This window comes from Scyliorhinus torazame, chromosome 4 (genome assembly GCF_047496885.1).
Source record: "Scyliorhinus torazame isolate Kashiwa2021f chromosome 4, sScyTor2.1, whole genome shotgun sequence".
Lineage (NCBI taxonomy): Eukaryota > Metazoa > Chordata > Chondrichthyes > Carcharhiniformes > Scyliorhinidae > Scyliorhinus > Scyliorhinus torazame.
Genome location: NC_092710.1, coordinates 372980188 through 373000372, shown reverse-complemented (window position 1 = coordinate 373000372; position 20185 = coordinate 372980188). Strand labels below are relative to the sequence as shown.

Here is a 20185-nt window from a genome sequence, read left to right as displayed (position 1 = left end):
CCCCGGTCAGAATCTCACTCAGTATCGAGGGGGCAGGGACATGATGTGAAATCCCACCCGGTCAGAATCTCACTCAGTATCGAGGAGGCAGGGACATGATGTGAAATCCTCCCCGGTCAGAATCTCACTCAGTATCGAGGAGGCAGGGACATGATGTGAAATGTTCCCCGCTCAGAATCTCACTCAGTATCGAGGGGGCAGGGACATGATGTGAAATCCTCCCCGGTCAGAATCTCACTCAGTATCGAGGGGGCAGGGACATGATGTGAAATCCCACCCGGTCAGAATCTCACTCAGTATCGAGGAGGCAGGGACATGATGTGAAATCCTCCCCGGTCAGAATCTCACTCAGTATCGAGGAGGCAGGGACATGATGTGAAATGTTCCCCGGTCTGAATCTTACTCAGTATCGAGGAGGCAGGGACATGATGTGAAATCCCCCCCGGTCAGAATCTCACTCAGTATCGAGGAGGCAGGGACATGATGTGAAATGTTCCCCGGTCAGAATCTCACTCAGTATCGAGGAGGCAGGGACATGATGTGAAATCCCACCCGGTCTGAATCTCACTCAGTATCGAGGGGGCAGGGACATGATGTGAAATGTTCCCCGGTCAGAATCTCACTCAGTATCGAGGGGGCAGGGACATGATGTGAAATCCCACCCGGTCAGAATCTCACTCAGTATCGAGGAGGCAGGGACATGATGTGAAATCCCCCCCGGTCAGAATCTCACTCAGTATCGAGGGGGCAGGGACATGATGTGAAATGTTCCCCGGTCAGAATCTCACTCAGTATCGAGGAGGCAGGGACATGATGTGAAATCCCACCCGGTCTGAATCTCACTCAGTATCGAGGAGGCAGGGACATGATATGAAATCCTCCCCGGTCAGAATCTCACTCTGTATCGAGGGGGCAGGGACATGATGTGAAATCCCCCCCGGTCAGAATCTCACTCAGTATCGAGGGGGCAGGGACATGATGTTCCCCGGTCAGAATCTCACTCAGTATCAAGGAAGCAGGGACATGATGTGAAATCCTCCCCGGTCAGAATCTCACTCAGTATCGAGGAGGCAGGGACATGATGTGAAATGTTCCCCGGTCAGAATCTCACTCAGTATCGAGGGGGCAGGGACATGATGTGAAATGTTCCCCGGTCAGAATCTCACTCAGTATCGAGGAGGCAGGGACATGATGTGAAATCCTCCCCGGTCAGAATCTCACTCAGTATCGAGGAGGCAGGGACATGATGTGAAATGTTCCCCGGTCAGAATCTCACTCAGTATCGAGGAGGCAGGGACATGATGTGAAATGTTCCCCGGTCAGAATCTCACTCAGTATCGAGGGGGCAGGGACATGATGTGAAATCCCCCCCGGTCAGAATCTCACTCAGTATCGCGGGGGCAGGGACATGATGTGAAATCCTCCCCGGTCAGAATCTCACTCAGTATCGAGGAGGCAGGGACATGATGTGAAATCCTCCCCGGTCAGAATCTCACTCAGTATCGAGGAGGCAGGGACATGATGTGAAATGTTCCCCCGGTCAGAATCTCACTCAGTATCGAGGGGGCAGGGTCATGAGGTTAAATGTTCCCCCGGTCAGAATCTCACTCAGTATCGAGGGGGCAGGGACATGATGTGAAATCCCACCCGGTCAGAATCTCACTCAGTATCGAGGAGGTAGGGACATGATGTGAAATCCTCCCGGTCAGAATCTCACTCAGTATCGAGGGGGCAGGGACATGATGTGAAATCCCACCCGGTCAGAATCTCACTCAGTATCGAGGAGGCAGGGACATGATGTGAAATGTTCCCCGGTCAGAATCTCACTCAGTATCGAGGAGGCAGGGACATGATGTGAAATCCACCCCGGTCAGAATCTCACTCAGTATCGAGGAGGCAGGGACATGATGTGAAATCCCACCTGGTCAGAATCTCACTCAGTATCGAGGGGGCAGGGACATGATGTGAAATGTTCCCCGGTCAGAATCTCACTCAGTATCGAGGGGGCAGGGACATGATGTGAAACCCCCCCCCCCCCCGGTCAGAATCTCACTCAGTATCGAGGAGGCAGGGACATGATGTGAAATGTCCCCCCGGTCAGAATCTCACTCAGTATCGCGGAGGCAGGGACATGATGTGAAATGTTCCCCGGTCAGAATCTCACTCAGTATCGAGGAGGCAGGGACATGATGTGAAATCCCCCCCCGGTCAGAATCTCACTCAGTATCGAGGGGGCAGGGACATGATGTGAAATCCTCCCCGGTCAGAATCTCACTCAGTATCGAGGAGGCAGGGACATGATGTGAAACCCCCCCCGGTCAGAATCTCACTCAGTATCGAGGGGGCAGGGACATGATGTGAAATGTTCCCCGGTCAGAATCTCACTCAGTATCGAGGGGGCAGGGACATGATGTGAAATGTTCCCCCGGTCAGAATCTCACTCAGTATCGAGGAGGCAGGGACATGATGTGAAATCCTCCCCGGTCAGAATCTCACTCAGTATCGAGGAGGCAGGGACATGATGTGAAATCCCCCCCGGTCAGAATCTCACTCAGTATCGAGGAGGCAGGGACATGATGTGAAATCCCCCCCGGTCAGAATCTCACTCAGTATCGAGGAGGCAGAGACATGATGTGAAATATTCCCCGGTCAGAATCTCACTCAGTATCGAGGGGGCAGAGACATGATGTGAAATCCTCCCCGGTCAGAATCTCACTCAGTATCGAGGGGGCAGGGACATGATGTGAAATCCCCCCCGGTCAGAATCTCACTCAGTATCGCGGGGGCAGGGACATGATGTGAAATGTTCCCCGGTCAGAATCTCACTCAGTTTCGAGGGGGCAGGGACATGATGTGAAATCCCCCCCGGTCAGAATCTCACTCAGTATCGAGGGGGCAGGGACATGATGTGAAATCCTCCCCGGTCAGAATCTCACTCAGTATCGCGGGGGCAGGGACATGATGTGAAATCCCACCCGGTCAGAATCTCACTCAGTATCGAGGAGGCAGGGACATGATGTGAAATCCTCCCCGGTCAGAATCTCACTCAGTATCGAGGGGGCAGGGACATGATGTGAAATCCCCCCCGGTCAGAATCTCACTCAGTATCGAGGAGGCAGGGACATGATGTGAAATCCCCCCCGGTCAGAATCTCACTCAGTATCGAGGGGGCAGGGACATGATGTGAAATCCCCCCCGGTCAGAATCTCACTCAGTATCGCGGGGGCAGGGACATGATGTGAAATGTTCCCCGGTCAGAATCTCACTCAGTTTCGAGGGGGCAGGGACATGATGTGAAATCCCCCCCGGTCAGAATCTCACTCAGTATCGAGGGGGCAGGGACATGATGTGAAATCCTCCCCGATCAGAATCTCACTCAGTATCGCGGGGGCAGGGACATGATGTGAAATGTTCCCCGGTCAGAATCTCACTCAGTATCGAGGGGGCAGGGACATGATGTGAAATGTTCCCCGGTCAGAATCTCACTCAGTATCGAGGAGGCAGGGACATGATGTGAAATGTTCCCCGGTCAGAATCTCACTCAGTATCGAGGAGGCAGGGACATGATGTGAAATCCTCCCCGGTCAGAATCTCACTCAGTATCGAGGGGGCAGGGACATGATGTGAAATGTTCCCCGGTCAGAATCTCACTCAGTATCGAGGAGGCAGGGACATGATGTGAAATGTTCCCCGGTCAGAATCTCACTCAGTATCGAGGGGGCAGGGACATGATGTGAAATGTTCCCCGGTCAGAATCTTACTCAGTATCGAGGAGGCAGGGACATGATGTGAAATGTTCCCCCGGTCAGAATCTCACTCAGTATCGAGGGGGCAGGGACATGATGTGAAATGCTGAGTGAGCTCCTTCTCGGCACATCCCTCTCCCAGACAATGCACGTAGCGGAAGGTCACAGAGCAAAAAGGGCCTTGAAACAGTCCCATCGCAGCACAGCACAAAGCAGCCTGTCTCAGGAGACCCAGCAGATACCCAGCAGGCAAACTGTTACCACACTCACTCTCTGAAACAGAGGAGAATGGCATCACCCACTATCAGGCAGTGAGAAGGTGGGTCTCTGTCTGAATTTCTATCTCTCTCGCTCTTCCCCTTTCTCTCTCTGCCTCTCTCGCTCTGTCCCTCTCTCGCTCTGTCTCTCTCTCCCTCTCTCTCTGTCCCACTCTCTCTGTCTGGCTGCTCCTCTCGCTCTGCCTGTGTGTTTGTGTGTGTGTGTCCTATCTGTCCGTCTCTCTCTGCCGCTCTCTCTCTCCACCCCCCTCTCTCTCTATCTCTCTGTCCCACTCTCTCTCTGTCTCTCTCTCTGTCCCTTTCTCTCTCTGTCCCTTTCTCTCTCTGTCCCTCCGTCTCTTTCTCTGTCCCTCTCTCTCTGTCCCTCTCTCTCTCTGTCCCTCTCTCTCTCTCTCTCTCTGTCCCTCTCTATCTCTCTCACTGTCTCTCTCTCTGTACCTCTCACTCACTCTGTACCTCTCACTCACTCTCTTTGTCCCTCTCTCTCTCTGTCCCTCTCTCTCTCTGTCCCTCTCGCTCTCTCTGTCCCTCTCTCTCTCTCTGCCCCTCTCTCTCTCTGTCCCTCTCTCTCTCTCTCTCTCTCTCTCTCTGTCCCTCTCTCTCCTACTGTGTCCCTCTCTCTCTGTCTCTCTCTCTCTCTCTGTCTCTCTCTCTCTCTCTGTCCCTCTCTCTTTCTCTGTTCCTCTCTACCTCTCTCACTGTCCCTCTCTCTCTCTGTCCATCTCTGTCTCTCTATCTGTCCCTCTCTCTGTCTGTCCCCCTCTCTCTCTCTCTCTCTCTCTCTCTCTGTCCCTCTCTCTCTCTGTCCCTCCCTCTCTCTCTCTCTCTCTGTCCCTCTCTCTCTCTCGCTCTGTCCCTCTCGCTCTCTCTCTCTGTCCCTCTCTCTCTCTCTCTCTCCCTGTCCCTCTCTCTCTCTGTCCATCTCTCTCTCTCTCTCTGTCCATCTCTCTCTCTCTTTCTGTCCCTCTCTCTCTCTCTGTTCCTCTCTCTCTGTTCCTCTCTCTCTGTTCCCCCCCTCTCTCTGTCTCTCCCTCTCCCTCTCTCTCTCTCTCTCTCTCTGTCTCTCCCCCCTCTCTCTCTGTCTCTCCCTCTCTCTCTCTCTCTCTCTCTCTCTGTCTCTCCCTCTCTCTCTCTCTCTCTCTCTCTCTCTCTCTCTCTCACTGTCTCTCCCTCTCTCTCTCTCTCTGTCCCTCTCACTCTCTCCCTCTCTCTCTCTCTCTGTCCCTCTCACTGTCTCTCCCTCTCTCTGTCTCTCCCTCTCTCTCTCTCTCTCTCTCTCTCTCTGTCTCTCTCTCTCTGTCTCTGTCTCTCTCTCTCTCTCTGTCTCTCCCTCTCTCTCTCTGTCTCTCTCACTGTGTGTGTCTCTCTCTCTCACTGCATGTGTGTCTCTTTATCTCTCTCTCTCTCCCACTGCGTGTGCGTCTCTCTCTCACTGCCTGCCTGTGCTTCTTTCCCTGTGTGTGTGTGTCTCTCTGTCTCTGTCGCTCTCACTGCATGTGTGTGTGTCTCTCTCTCTGTCTCTTTCTCTCACTGTGTGTGTCTCTCTCTCTCTGTCTCTCTCTCACTGTGTGTGTCTCTCTCTCCCTCTCACTGCCTGTCTGCTTCTTTCCCTGTGCGTATCACTGTCAGATATTTTTATTGCTTTAATTTGAGATTGCATGCAGTGATTTGAACCTGACAGTTGTGTATCTTTTTTGCATGAAGTGTCACGGTTTTGGTTCCATTCAGACTGATCCTTGTCCTCCGGGATCTCTTTAATGAGGAGTCTGTACTGAACATTCGCTGACATGAAATGTCTTCTCTATCCTTGAACGGGTTTTCCAGGCCTGAGGTGATCATTTTATTCCCAACTGGAGTCCTTCCTCCATTTTGTGTTGTGATTCGAATTTATTTTTGAAGGAAGAGGCTCTTGATATCGTCAGCTCTTCATCCAAGATATGGCCAATCTTTTCATAGACTCCACACCCCTCGATCCCCTGGGCCAACAGAAAATGTTCAGTCACAGGCTGGAGAATTCCAATCGGCTCCCAGGATCCATGGATTTTTGCAGGGAGAGAGCGTCACGTTCCCATTCGCCGTTGTCTGGGGAAATTCCTGATGCTGTCTCCTTCCCGGATCTCTTCACAGTGATGTGTATGCCACATCTGGAGTGTGTGTGTGTGTGTGTGTGTGTGTGTATGTGGGGTTTTGCAATCTACTCATGCCTGAGCATTGCCCAACATCACCTGTGGGCACGAGGGTGGGCGGCAGCTGTAACGTGTGCCGTCCAGGCATTTACAGAGATATTCTGGTGAGATAGAAAGGCTCCATAACAAGGCTGCAATCTCGATGCCGAATTAAGGAATATAAGGATCATAACTTCATTGCAGTGTAATGTAAGCCTACTCGTGACACTGATAAAGATTATTATATCAAATTGAAAGAAAAGATGGTCAATGCTATAAAGGTTAGTGAGAGACCACAAGATTGGGAAGGTTCTAGAAACCAGCAAACGATGAGTAAAAATATAAAGAAGGACATTTTAAAAAGTACTCGCAAAACTGTCGGGATGAGAGGCGGACAAATCGCCAGGACCTGATGGCCTGCATAGTAAAAGCATGTAGCTGCGGAGAGAGTGAATGCATTGATTGTAATCGCAGACTGAAATACAGAAAGTAGGAGCAGGCAGAGGCCATTCGGCCCTTTGAAGCTGCTTCAGCCATTCGTTATGATCATGGCTGATCATCCAATACCTTAATCCCGCTTTCCCCCCCATATCCTTTGATCCCCTTCGCCCTCAGTGCTGTATCTAACTGCTTCTTGAAAACATACAATGTTTTGGTCTCAACTCCTTCCTGTGGTAATGAATTCCACAGGCCGACCACTCTCTGGGTGAAGAGATGTCTCCTTATCTCTGTCCTAAATGGTCTACCCCGTATCCCCAGACTGTGACCCCTGGTTCTGGACACACCCACCAGCGGGAACATCTTCCTGCATCGACCCTGTCCAGTCCTGCTGGAATTTTATAGGTTTCTATGAGATCCCCCCTCATTCTTCTGAACTCCAGCGAGAACAATCCCAACCGAGTCAATCTCTCCTCGTACGTCAGCCCTACCATCCCTGGAATCAGTCTGGTAAACCTTCGCTGCGCTCCCTCGAGAGCAAGAACATCCTTCCTCAGAGAAGGAGACCAAAACTGCTCACAATACTCAGGTGTGGCCTCACCAAGGCCCAGTACAATTTTATTTTAATAAATTTAGAGTACCCAATTATTATTTTTTCCAATTAAGGGACAATTTAGTGTGGCCAATCCACCTAACCCGCACATCTTAGGGTTATGGGGGTGAAACCCACGCAGACACGGGGAGAATGTGCAAACTCCACACGGACAGTGACCCAGGGCCGGGATTTGAACCCAGTCCTCGGCGCCGGAGTCCCAGTGCAAACCACTGCGCCCCCCCGTGCTGGTCTAAGGCCCTGTATAATCGCAGAAACACATCCCTGCTCCTGTACTGGGCGGCACGGTAGCACAGTGGTTAGCACTGTTGCTTCACAGCGCCAGGGTCCCAAGTTCGATTCCCGGCTTGGGTCACTGTCTGTGTGGAGTCTGCACATCCTCCCCGTGTCTGCGTGGGTTTCCTCCGGGTGCTCCGGTTTCCTCCCACAAGTCCCGAAAGACGTGCTGTTGGTGAATTGGACATTCTGAATTCTCCCTCTGTGACCCGAACAGACGCCGGAATGTGGCGACTAGGGGCTTTTCACAGTAACTTCATTGCAGTGTTAATGTAAGCCTACTTGTGACAACAGAGATTATTACTGGAATCCTCTCGCAATGAAGGTCAGCATACCATTTGCCTTCTATACCGCCTGCTGCACCTGAATGTTTACCTTCAGCGAGTGGTGTATAAGCACACCAGGTCTCATTACACATTCCCCTCTCTCAATCTATATATAGCCTTTCAGATAATCTGCCTCCCTGTTTTTGCTACCAAAGTGGACATTATTATCCACATTATACAGCATTGCATTCCCACTCACTCAAAGAACAAAGAAATGTACAGCCCAGGAACAGGCCCTTCGGCCCTCCAAGCCCGTGCCGACCATACTGCCCGACTAAACTACAATCCTCTACACTTCCTGGGTCCGTATCCCTCTATTCCCATCCTATTCATGTATTTGTCAAGGTGCCCCTTAAACGTCACTATCGTCCCTGCTTCTACCACCTCCTCCGGTAGCGAGTTCCAGGCACCCACTACCCTCTGTGTAAAAAAACTTGCCTCGTACATCTACTCTAAACCTTGCCCCTCTCACCTTAAACCTATGCCCCCTAGTAATTGACCCCTCTACCCTGGGGAAAAGCCTCTGACTATCCACTCTGTCTATGCCCCTCATAATTTTGTAGACCTCTTATCAGGTCGCCCCTCAACCGCCGTCGTTCAAGTGAGAACAAACCAAGTTTATTCAACCGCTCCTCATAGCTAATGCCCTCCATACCAGGCAACATCCTGGTAAATCTCTTCTGCACCCTCTCTAAAGCCTCCACATCCTTCTGGTAGTGTGGCGACCAGAATTGAACATTATACTCCAAGTGTGGCCTAACTAAGGTTCTATACAACTGCAACATGACTTGCCAATTCTTATACTCAATGCCCCGGCCAATGAAGGCAAGCATGCCGTATGCCTTCTTGACAACTTCTCAACCTGTGTTGCCCCTTTCAGTGACCTGTGGACCTGTACACCCAGATCCCTCTGCCTGTCAATACTCTTAAGGGTTTTGCCATTCACTGGATATTTCCCATCTGTATTAGACCTTCCAAAATGAATTACCTCACATTTGTCCGGATTAAAGTTGTGTGGATCGTCTGCGTCACATTGAGATCAAAAAGGAAGTGATGTTGGGCATCTTGAAAAACATTAAGATAGATCAGTCCCCAGGGCCTGTTGGGATCTACCCCAGAATACTGAGGGAAGCAAGAGGGGAGATTGCTGGGACATCTATCTCTCCTCCCAAGTCTCCAGATGATCTAAATCCTGCTGTATCCTCTGACAGTCCTCATCACTATCCGCAATTCCACCAACCTTTGTGTCGTCTGCAAACTTACTAATCAGACCAGTTACATTTTCCTCGGAGGGAGAATTCAGAATGTCCAAATTACCTGACAGCACGTCTTTCGAGACTTGTGGGAGGAAACCGGAGCACCCGGAGGAAACCCACGCAGACACGGGGAGAACGTGCAGACGCCACACAGACAGTGACCCAAGCCGGGAATCGAACCTGGGACCCTGGTGCTGTGAAGCAACAGTGCTAACCACGGTTAAAACCGAGATGAGGAGGAATTTCTTCAGCCAGAGGGTGGTGAATCTGTGGAACTCTTTGCCGCAGAAGGCTGTGGAGACCAAATCACTGAGTGTCTTTAAGACAGAGATAGATAGGTTCTTGATTAATAAGAGGATCAGGGGTTATGGGGCGAAGGCAGGAGAATGGAGATGAGAAAATATCAGCCATGATTGAATTGGGAGCAGACTCGATGGGCCGAGTGGCCTAATTCTGCTCCGAAATATTATGATCTGATGGGTGTTCTTTCAGAGGGTCGGTGCCTATTTCATGGCCTCCTTCTGCACTGTAGGGATTCTATGGATTCCTCTCTGTCTCATCCCTCCCTCTGAATAGAGACACTCCGCTTTGCTCTGCTCTCTCTCATTCCCTTGCTCCGTCTATTTTGCTTGTTTGCTCTCTCACTCTTTCCCCTCGTCTCATTGACCTATCCATGCAGACAAGCCGCTGTTCGTTCTCTCTCTCTCTCCCCCTTCTTCCCCCCCCCCCCCCCAGTGTTATACAGTGACAGACCTGCCCCCACCAGTACTGTACCCCAGTGTTATACAGTGACAGACCCGTCCCCACCAGTACTGTACCCCAGTGTTGTACAGTGACAGACCCGTCCCCACCAGTACTGTACCCCAGTGTTATACACTGTCGGACCCGTCCCCACCAGTACTGTATCCCAGTGTTATACAGTGACAGACCCGTCCCCACCAGTACTGCACCCCAGTGTTATACAGTGACAGACCCGTCCCCACCAGCACTGTACCCCAGTGTTATAGTGACACACCCGTCCCCACCAGTACTGTACCCCAGTGTTATAGTGACAGCCCGTCCCCACCAGTACTGTACCCCAGTGTTATACAGTGACAGACCCGTCCCCACCAGTACTGTACCGCAGTGTTATACAGTGACAGACCCGTCCCCACCAGTACTGTATCCCAGTGTTACACAGTGACAGACCCGTCCCCACCAGTACTGTACCCCAGTGTTATACAGTGACAGACCTGTCTCCACCAGTACTGTACCCCAGTGTTATACAGTGACAGACCCGTCCCCACCAGTACTATACCCCAGTGTTATACAGTGACAGACCCGTCCCCACCGGTACTGTACCCCAGTGTTATACAGTGACAGACCCTCCCCACCAGTACTGTATCCCAGTGTTATACAGTGACAGACCCGTCCCCACCAGTACTGTACCCCAGTGTTATACAGTGACAGACCCGTCCCCACCAGTACTGTACCCCAGTGTTATACAGTGACAGACCCGTCCCCACCAGTACTGTATCCCAGTGTTATACAGTGACAGACCCGTCCCCACCAGTACTGTACCCCAGTGTTATACAGTAACAGACCCGTCCCCACCAGTACTGTACCCGTGTTATACAGTGACAGACCCATACCCACCAGTACTGTACCCCAGTGTTATACAGTGACAGACCCGTCCCCACCAGTACTGTACCCCAGTGTTATACAGTGACAGACCCGTCCCCACCAGTACTGTACCCCAGTGTTATACAGTGACAGACCCTCCCCACCAGTACTGTATCCCAGTGTTATACAGTGACAGACCCTCCCCACCAGTACTGTATCCCAGTGTTATACAGTGACAGACCCGTCCCCACCAGTACTGTACCCCAGTGTTATACAGTGACAGACCCTCCCCACCAGTACTGTACACCAGTGTTATACAGTGACAGACCCGTCCCCACCAGTACTGTACCCCAGTGTTATACAGTGACAGACCCTCCCCACCAGTACTGTACCCCAGTGTTATACAGTGACAGACCCGTCCCCACCAGTACTGTACCCCAGTGTTATACAGTGACAGACCTGACTCCACAAATGTTATAACCCCCAATGCCCGTCATTATGCTGAGGAGGAAGTGACTTCTGGCTTGAGTTTGCAGTCTCAGGTTTTGCACTGAGTGCTGAATTTGGTGCATTTGAGTGCTATAGTAAGAGTTTGGTGACCGAGGGAGTATAAGGCTTCATTTTTATCTCAAGTTTAGTCTTTCTTTTATTTAGTTAATTAACTTAAAAGTTGCTGTTTGGTTTAGAAGAAGGTGAATTTTCAATCAGCTTTAAACAAACTTCTACTTGTCGGCACTTGCAGCTGGAGCTTGTTAATTAGTTAATTGGATTAGGCCAGTTTTCAGAGGCTAGATTCACCGTATAAAAGTGATCCCCTACAGTGCAGACTTTGTTTGCACTGAGTGCTGAATTTGGTGCATTTGAGTGCGATAGTGAGAGTTTGGTGACCGAGGGAGTGCTGAATTTGGTGCATTTGAGTGCGATAGTGAGAGTTCGGTGACCGAGGGAGTGCTGAATTTGGTGCATTTGAGTGCGATAGTGAGAGTTCGGTGACTGAGGGAGTTAGGTGAGGAGGGAGTAAGGTGCTCCTTTCATTTTGTTTCCGACATTTCCGCAAAGAGTGGGAAGAGAGCCAGGAGTTTACAGAAAATGTAGCTGACTGGGAGCAGAGTCGGAGGGCGGAGATCTAGTTAGTCCACAGGGCAGCTATATTCTGTCAGGTAAGAGGGGATGGAGGCTAGGCCAGTTGCATGCTCCTCCTGTAGGATGTGGGTGGTGAGGGATACCACCGGTGTCCCCACTGACTATACCTGCGGGAAGTGCACCCAACTTCAGCTCCTCAAAGACCGTGTTAGGGAACTGGAGCTGAAGCTGGATGAACTTCGGATCATCCGGGAGGCAGAGGGGGTGATTGAGAAGAGTTACAGGGAGGTAACCACACCCAAGGTACAGGACAAGAATAGCTGGGTTACAGTCAGGGGGAAAAAAACAAACAGGCAGACAGTGCAGGGATCCCTCGTGGCCATTCCCCTTCAAAACAAGTATACCGTTTTGGATGCTGTTGGGGGGGGGATGACCTACCGGGGGAAGGCCCTAGCGGCCAGGTCTCTGGCACTGAGTCTGGCTCTGGGTCTCAGAAGGGAAGGGGGGAGAATAGAAAAGCAATAGTTGTAGGAGATTCAATGGTTAGGGGAATAGATAGGAGATTCTGTGCTCGCGAGCGAGACTCCCGGAAGGTATGTTGCCTCCCGGGTGCCAGGGTCAGGGATGTCTCGGATCGTGTCTTCAGGATCCTTAAGGGGGAGGGCGAGCAGCCAGAAGTCGTGGTGCACATTGGTACCAATGACCTAGGTAGGAAAAGGGGTGTGGAGGTAATAAACAAGTTTAGGGAGTTAGGCTGGAAGTTAAAAGCCAGGACAGACAGAGATGCCATCTCTGGTTTGTTGCCGGTGCCACGTGATAGCGAGGCTAGGAATAGGGAGAGAGTGCAGTTGAACACGTGGCTGCAGGAATGGTGTAGGAGGGAGGGCTTCAGGTATTTGGATAATTGGAGCGCATTCTGGGGAAGGTGGGACCTGTACAAGCAGGACGGGTTGCATCTGAACCAGAGGGGCACCAATATCCTGGGAGAGAGGTTTTCTAGTACTCTTTGGGAGGGTTTAAACTAATTTGGCAGGGGAATGGGAACCGGATTTGTAGTCCAGCAACTAAGGTAGCCGATATTCAGGACGCCAAAGCGTGTAATGAGGCAGTGGGGAAGGGAACACTGACAAAGGAGAGTACTTGCAGGCACGGAGATGGGTTGAAGTGTGTGTACTTCAACGCAAGAAGCATCAGGAATAAGGTGGGTGAACTTAAGGCATGGATCGGTACTTGGGACTACGATGTGGTGGCCATCACGGAAACTTGGATAGAAGAGGGGCAGAAATGGTTGTTGGAGGTCCCTGGTTATAGATGTTTCAATAAGATTAGGGAGGGTGGTAAAAGAGGTGGGGGGTGGCATTGTTAATTAGAGATAGTATAACAGCTGCAGAAAGGCAGTTCGAGGAGTATCAGCCTACTGAGGTAGTATGGGTTGAAGTCAGAAATAGGAAAGGAGCAGTCACCTTGTTAGGAGTTTTCTATAGGCCCCCCAATAGTAGCAGAGATGTGGAGGAACAGATTGGGAAACAGATTTTGGAAAGGTGCAGAAGTTACAGGGTAGTAGTCATGGGTGACTTTAACTTCCCAAATATTGAGTGGAAACTCTTTAGATCAAATAGTTTGGATGGGGTGGTGTTTGTGCAGTGTGTCCAGGAAGCTTTTCTAACACAGTATGTAGATTGTCCGACCAGAGGAGGGGCAATATTGGATTTAGTACTGGGTAATGAACCAGGGCAAGTGATAGATTTGTTAGTGGGGGAGCATTTTGGAGACAGTGGCCACAATTCTGTGACTTTCACTTTAGTAATGGAGAGGGATAGGTGCGTGCAACAGGGCAAGGTTTACAATTGGGGGAAGGGTAAATACGATGTTGTCAGACAAGAATTGAAGTGCATAAGTTGGGAACATAGGCTGTCAGGGAAGGACACAAGCGAAATGTGGAACTTGTTCAAGGAACAGGTACTACGTGTCCTTGATATGTATGTCCCTGTCAGGCAGGGAAGAGATGGTCGAGTGAGGGAACCATGGTTGACAAGAGAGGTTGAATGTCTTGTTAAGAGGAAAAAGGTGACTTATGTAAGGCTGAGGAAACAAGGTTCAGACAGGGCATTGGAGGGATACAAGATAGCCAGGAGGGAACTGAAGAAAGGGATTAGGAGAGCTAGGAGAGGGCATGAACAATCTTTGGCGGGTAGGATCAAGGAAAACCCCAAGGCCTTTTACACATATGTGAGAAATATGAGAATGACTAGAGCGAGGGTAGGTCCGATCAAGGACAGTCGCGGGAGATTGTGTATTGAGTCTGAAGAGATAGGAGAGGTCTTGAACGAGTACTTTTCTTCTGTATTTACAAATGAGAGGGGCGATATTGTTGGAGAGGACAGTGTGAAACAGACTGGTAAGCTCGAGGAAATACTTGTTAGGAAGGAAGATGTGTTGGGCATTTTGAAAAACTTGAGGATAGACAAGTCCCTCGGGCCTGACGGGATATATCCAAGGATTCTATGGGAAGCAAGAGATGAAATTGCAGAGCCGTTGGCAATGATCTTTTCGTCCTCACTGTCAACAGGGGTGGTACCAGGGGATTGGAGAGTGGCGAATGTCGTGCCCCTGTTCAAAAAAGGGACTAGGGATAACCCTGGGAATTACAGGCCAGTTAGTCTTACTTCGGTGGTAGGCAAAGTAATGGAAAGGGTACTGAAGGATAGGATTTCTGAGCATCTGGAAAGACACTGCTTGATTAGGGATAGTCAGCACGGATTTGTGAGGGGTAGGTCTTGCCTTACAAATCTTATTGAATTCTTTGAGGAGGTGACCAAGCATGTGGATGAAGGTAAAGCAGTGGATGTAGTGTACATCGATTTTAGTAAGGCATTTGATAAGGCTCCCCATGGTAGGCTTCTGCAGAAAGTAAGGAGGCATGGGATAGTGGGAAATTTGGCCAGTTGGATAACAAACTGGCTAACCGATAGAAGTCAGAGAGTGGTGGTGGATGGCAAATATTAAGCCTGAAGCCCAGTTACCAGTGGCGTACCGCAAGGATCAGTTCTGGGTCCTCTGCTGTTTGTGATTTTCATTAATGACTTGGATGAGGGAGTTGAAGGGTGGGTCAGTAAATTTGCAGACGATACGAAGATTGGTGGAGTTGTGGATAGTAAGGAGGGCTGTTGTCGGCTGCAAAGAGACATAGATAGGATGCAGAGCTGGGCTGAGGAGTGGCAGATGGAGTTTAACCCTGAAAAGTGTGAGGTTGTCCATTTTGGAAGGACAAATATGAATGCGGAATACAGGGTTAACGGTAGAGTTCTTGGCAATGTGGAGGAGCAGAGAGATCTTGGGGTCTACGTTCATACATCTTTGAAAGTTGCCACTCAAGTGGATCGAGCTGTGAAGAAGGCCTATGGTGTGCTCGCGTTCATTAACAGAGGGATTGAATTTAAGAGCCGTGAGGTGATGATGCAGCTGTACAAAACTTTGGTAAGGCCACATTTGGAGTACTGTGTACAGTTCTGGTCACCTCATTTTAGGAAGGATGTGGAAGCTTTGGAAAAGGTGCAAAGAAGATTTACCAGGATGTTACCTGGAATGGAGAGTAGGTCTTACGAGGAAAGGTTGAGGGTGCTAGGCCTTTTCTCATTAGAACGGAGAAGGATGAGGGGCGACTTGATAGAGGTTTATAAGATGATCAGGGGAATAGATAGAGTAGACAGTCAGAGACTTTTTCCCCGGGTGGAACAAACCATTCCAAGGGGACATAAATTGAAGGTGAAAGGTGGAAGATATAGGGGGGATATCAGAGGTAGGTTCTTTACCCAGAGAGTAGTGGGGGCATGGAATGCACTGCCTGTGGAAGTAGTTGAGTCGGAAACATTAGGGACCTTCAAGCAGCTATTGGATAGGTACATGGATTACGGTAAAATGATATAGTGTAGATTTATTTGTTCTTAAGGGCAGCACGGTAGCATTGTGGATAGCACAATTGATTCACAGCTCCAGAGTCCCAGTTTCGATTCCGGCTTGGGTCACTGTCTGTGCGGAGTCTGCACATCCTCCCCGTGTCTGCGTGGGTTTCCTCCGGGTGCTCCGGTTTCCTCCCACAGTCCAAAGATGTGCAGGTTAGGTGGATTGGCCATGATAAATTGCCCTTAGTGTCCAAAATTGCCCTTGGTGTTGGGTGGAGGTGTTGAGTTTGGGTGGGGTGCTCTTTCCAAGAGCCGGTGCAGACTCAATGGGCTGAATGGCCTCTTTCTGCACTGTAAATTCAATGATAATCTATGATTAATCTAGGACAAAGGTTCGGCACAACATTGTGGGCCGAAGGGCCTGTTCTGTGCTGTATTTTCTATGTTCTATGTTGGGCCATTGTGATACCATTAAAAGAAAACACAGGGGTGGCACAGTGGTTAGCACAGCTGCCTCACGGCACCGAGGACCTGCGTTTGATCCCAGCCCTTGGTCACTGTCCGTGTGCAGTTTGCACATTCTCCCCGTGTCTGTGTGGGTCTCACCCCCACAACGCAGAGATGTGCAGGGGAGGTGAATTGGCCACATTAAATTGCCCCTTAATTGGAAAATAAATAATTGGGTACTGTAAATTTAAATGAATAAATAAAGGAAAAGACACGGTTTTCTGCCAAAGGGAGGCAGCTAGCTGGAGCCCGAATGGTTCGGCTCAGATTCCAGTGACATCTTTCTCGGGTCGCTGCATGTGGATGTGTTTCAGACAGATGACGATGGGCCAATCTCATCTTATTTCTACACGGGCCGCGCACTGGTTGGGTTAATTACAGTCCGTCCTCAGGATGTGGTTGTCACTGGCAAGGCTGTTGGTTATTTCTCTTTGGGTATACTGTGTAAAGTGGGCTTGCTGTGCCCTGCCAGAATGGTGCTGTGGGATTGGCTTAACACAGCTTCCCAGATTGGCTGCGGGTGCCTGTATTCCTCTCCGAACTGAAGGATGGTGATGTTTTTATTCACACCAAACGCAGATATTTGCCTTTAAATGCCACTTCTCCAGGGCAGGGCTTTGAATGCGAGTCCTGTGAAGTCTTGACCGATGAGCTCAGTAAGTCAGAAAATAGCAGCGTCCCATCTGTCTGCCAGCTCTGTGAATGCAACTCTTCCAGATAGAATTACAAACGGTTAGGAGTAAGAGAAAACTGGCAGAAAGGAAATTGGAAAAGATTATCATTGAAAAGTATTAAATTTCGCCATTGCTGTAATGTCGGAAAGACAGCAGATAATTATTGCACAGCAAGAGCCCATAACAGCAGCGTGAGGGTGACCCAGATTACCTGGGCAGAGCTCCCTGCCTGCAGTGCAGCACTCCCTCAGTACTGACCCTCTGACAGTGCAGCACTCCCTCAGTTCTGACCCTCTGACAGTGCAGCACTCACTCAGTACTGACCCTCTGACACTGCAGCACTCCCTCAGTACTGACCCTCTGACAGTGCAGCACTCCCTCAGTACTGACCCTCTGACAGTGCGGCACTCCCTCAGTACTGACCCTCGGACAGTGCAGCACTCCCTCAGTACTGACCCTCTGACATTGCAGCTCTCCCTCAGTCCTGACCCTCTGACAGTGCGGCACTCCCTCAGTACTGACCCTCTGACAGTGCAGCACTCCCTCAGTACTGACCCTCTGACAGTGCAGCTCTCCCTCAGTACTGACCCTCTGACAGTGCAGCACTCCCTCAGTACTGACCCTCTGACAGTGCAGCACTCCCTCAGTACTGACCCTCGGACAGTGCAGCTCTCCCTCAGTACTGACCCTCTGACAGTGCAGCTCTCCCTCAGTACTGACCCTCTGACAGTGCAGCACTCCCTCAGTACTGACCCTCTGACAGTGCAGCTCTCCCTCAGTACTGACCCTCGGACAGTGCAGCTCTCCCTCAGTACTGACCCTCTGACAGTGCGGCACTCCCTCAGTACTGACCCTCTGACAGTACGTCACTCCCTCAGTACTGACCCTCGGACAGTGCAGCTCTCCCTCAGTACTGACCCTCTGACAGTGCGGCACTCCCTCAGTACTGACCCTCTGACAGTACGTCACTCCCTCAGTACTGTCCCTCTGACAGTGCAGCACTCCCTCAGTACTGACCCTCTGACAGTGCAGCACTCCCTCAGTACTAACCCTCTGACAGTGCAGCACTCCCTCAGTACTGACCCTCTGACAGTGCAGCACTCCCTCAGTACTAACCCTCTGACAGTGCAGCACTCCCTCAATACTGACCCTCTGACAGTGCAGCACTCCCTCAGTACTGACCCTCTGACAGTGCCGCACTCCCTCAGTACTGACCCTCTGACAGTGCAGCACTCCCTCAGTACTGACCCTCTGACAGTGCAGCACTCCCTCAGTACTAACCCTCTGACAGTGCAGCACTCCCTCAATACTGACCCTCTGACAGTGCAGCACTCCCTCAGTACTGACCCTCTGACAGTGCAGCACATCCTCAGTACTGACGCTTTGACAGTGCGGCACTCCCTCAGTACTGTCCCTCTGACAGTGCAGCACTCCCTCAGTACTGACCCTCTGACAGTGCAGCACTCCCTCAGTACTAACCCTCTGACAGTGCAGCACTCCCTCAATACTGACCCTCTGACAGTGCAGCACTCCCTCAGTACTGACCCTCTGACAGTGCAGCACATCCTCAGTACTGACGCTTTGACAGTGCAGCACTCCCTCAGTACTGACCCTCTGACAGTGCAGCACTCCCTCAGTACTGACCCTCTGACAGTGCAGCACTCCCTCAGTACTGACCCTCTGACAGTGCAGCACTCCCTCAGTACTGACCCTCTGACAGTGCAGCACTCCCTCAGTACGAACCCTCTGACAGTGCAGCACTCCCTCAATACTGACCCTCTGACAGTGCAGCACTCCCTCAGTACTGACCCTCTGACAGTGCAGCACTCCCTCAGTACTGACCCTCTGACAGTGCAGCACTCCCTCAGTACTGACCCTCTGATAGTGCGGCACTCCCTCAGTACTGACCCTCTGACAGTGCAGCGCTCACACGGGTTTTGCTTTGATGTGAAGCTGAGGACATCGATTTTCAGATAAGTCTGTCTCCGCCCTGTCCAGGAACATTCTTCTCACAGTGCCTGGGGCGGGGTGGGGTTTGCTAACCTGAATATCCAGCTCCAGGTTTCCCTGCTCTCTGGGCCTGGTCACGAGAGGGAGTGGCGGCATAATAATAATCTTTATTATTGTCACAAGTAGGCTTACATTAACACTGCAATGAAGTTACTGTGAAAAGCCCCTCGTCGCCACATTCCGGCGCCTGTTCGGGTCACAGAGGGAGAATTCAGAATGTCCAATCCACCTAACAGCACGTCTTTCGGGACTTGTGGGAGGAAACAGGAGCACCCGGAGGAAACCCACGCAGACACGGGGAGAACGTGCAGACTCCGCACAGACAGTGACCCAGCGGGGAATCGAACCCACTCCCTCCTGAGCCCTGTCTCTCCCTGTCCCACTCCCTCCCTCCCTAGCGAGCCCTGTCTCTCCCTGTCCCACTCCCTGTCCCACTCCCTCCCTCCCGAGCCCTGTCTCTGCCTGTCCCACTCCCTCCCTCACTCCTGAGCCCTGTCTCTCCCTGTCCCACTCCCTCCCTAGCGAGCCCTGTCCCACTCCCTCCCTCCTGAGCCCTGTCTCTCCCTGTCCCACTCCCGAGCCCTGTCTCTGCCTGTCCCACTCCCTCCTGAGCCCTGTCTCTCCCTGTCCCACTGCCTCCCTCCTGAGCCCTGTCTCTCCCTGTCCCACTCCCTCCCTCCTGAGCCCTGTCTCTCCCTGTCCCACTCCCTCCCTCCTGAGCCCTGCCTCTCCCTGTCCCACTCCCTCCCTCCTGAGCCCTGTCAATCCCTGTCCCACTCCCTCCCTCCTGAGCCCTGTCTCTCCCTGCCCCACTCTCTCCCTCCTGAGCCCTGTCTCTCCCTGTCCCACTCCCTCCCCCACTCCCTCCTTCCTGAGCCCTGTCTCTCCCTGTCCCACTCCCTCCCTCCTGAGCCCTGTCTCTCCCTGTCGCACTCCCTCCCTCCTGAGCCCTGTCTCTCCCTGTCCCACTCCCTCCCTCCTGAGCCCTGTCTCTCCCTGTCCCATTCCCTCCCTCCTGAGCCCTGTCTCTCTGTCCCACTCCCTCCCTCCTGAGCCCTGTCTCTCCCTGTCCCATTCCCTCCCTCCTGAGCCGTCTCTCCCTGTCCCACTCCCTCCTGAGCCCTGTCTCTCCCTGTCCCACTCCCTCCCTCCCTAGCGAGCCCTGTCTCTCCCTGTCCCACTCCCTCCCTCCTGAGCCCTGTCTCTCCCTGTCCCACTCCCTCCCTCCCGAGCCCTGTCCCTCCCGGTCCCACTCCCTCATTCCCTCGCGAGCCCTGTCTCTCCCTGTCCCACTCCCTCCCTCCCTCCC

The 20185-nt window shown here is 51.7% G+C and overlaps 1 protein-coding gene across 2 annotated transcripts in view; it reads left to right on the top strand.

Annotated features, from left to right (window-relative positions):
- Positions 1-20185, top strand: part of LOC140411246 (kinesin light chain 1-like) — a 669745-nt gene that overhangs the window by 59957 nt on the left and 589603 nt on the right. The window contains exon 1 of one of the 2 annotated variants that reach the window (XM_072500366.1): positions 3889-4065. The exons of the other annotated variant lie outside the window; for it this stretch is intronic. The gene's annotated coding sequence lies outside the window, so the exon portion shown is untranslated. Of the gene's footprint in view, positions 1-3888; positions 4066-20185 lie in introns of those variants that run through there. 2 annotated transcript variants of the gene reach the window in all.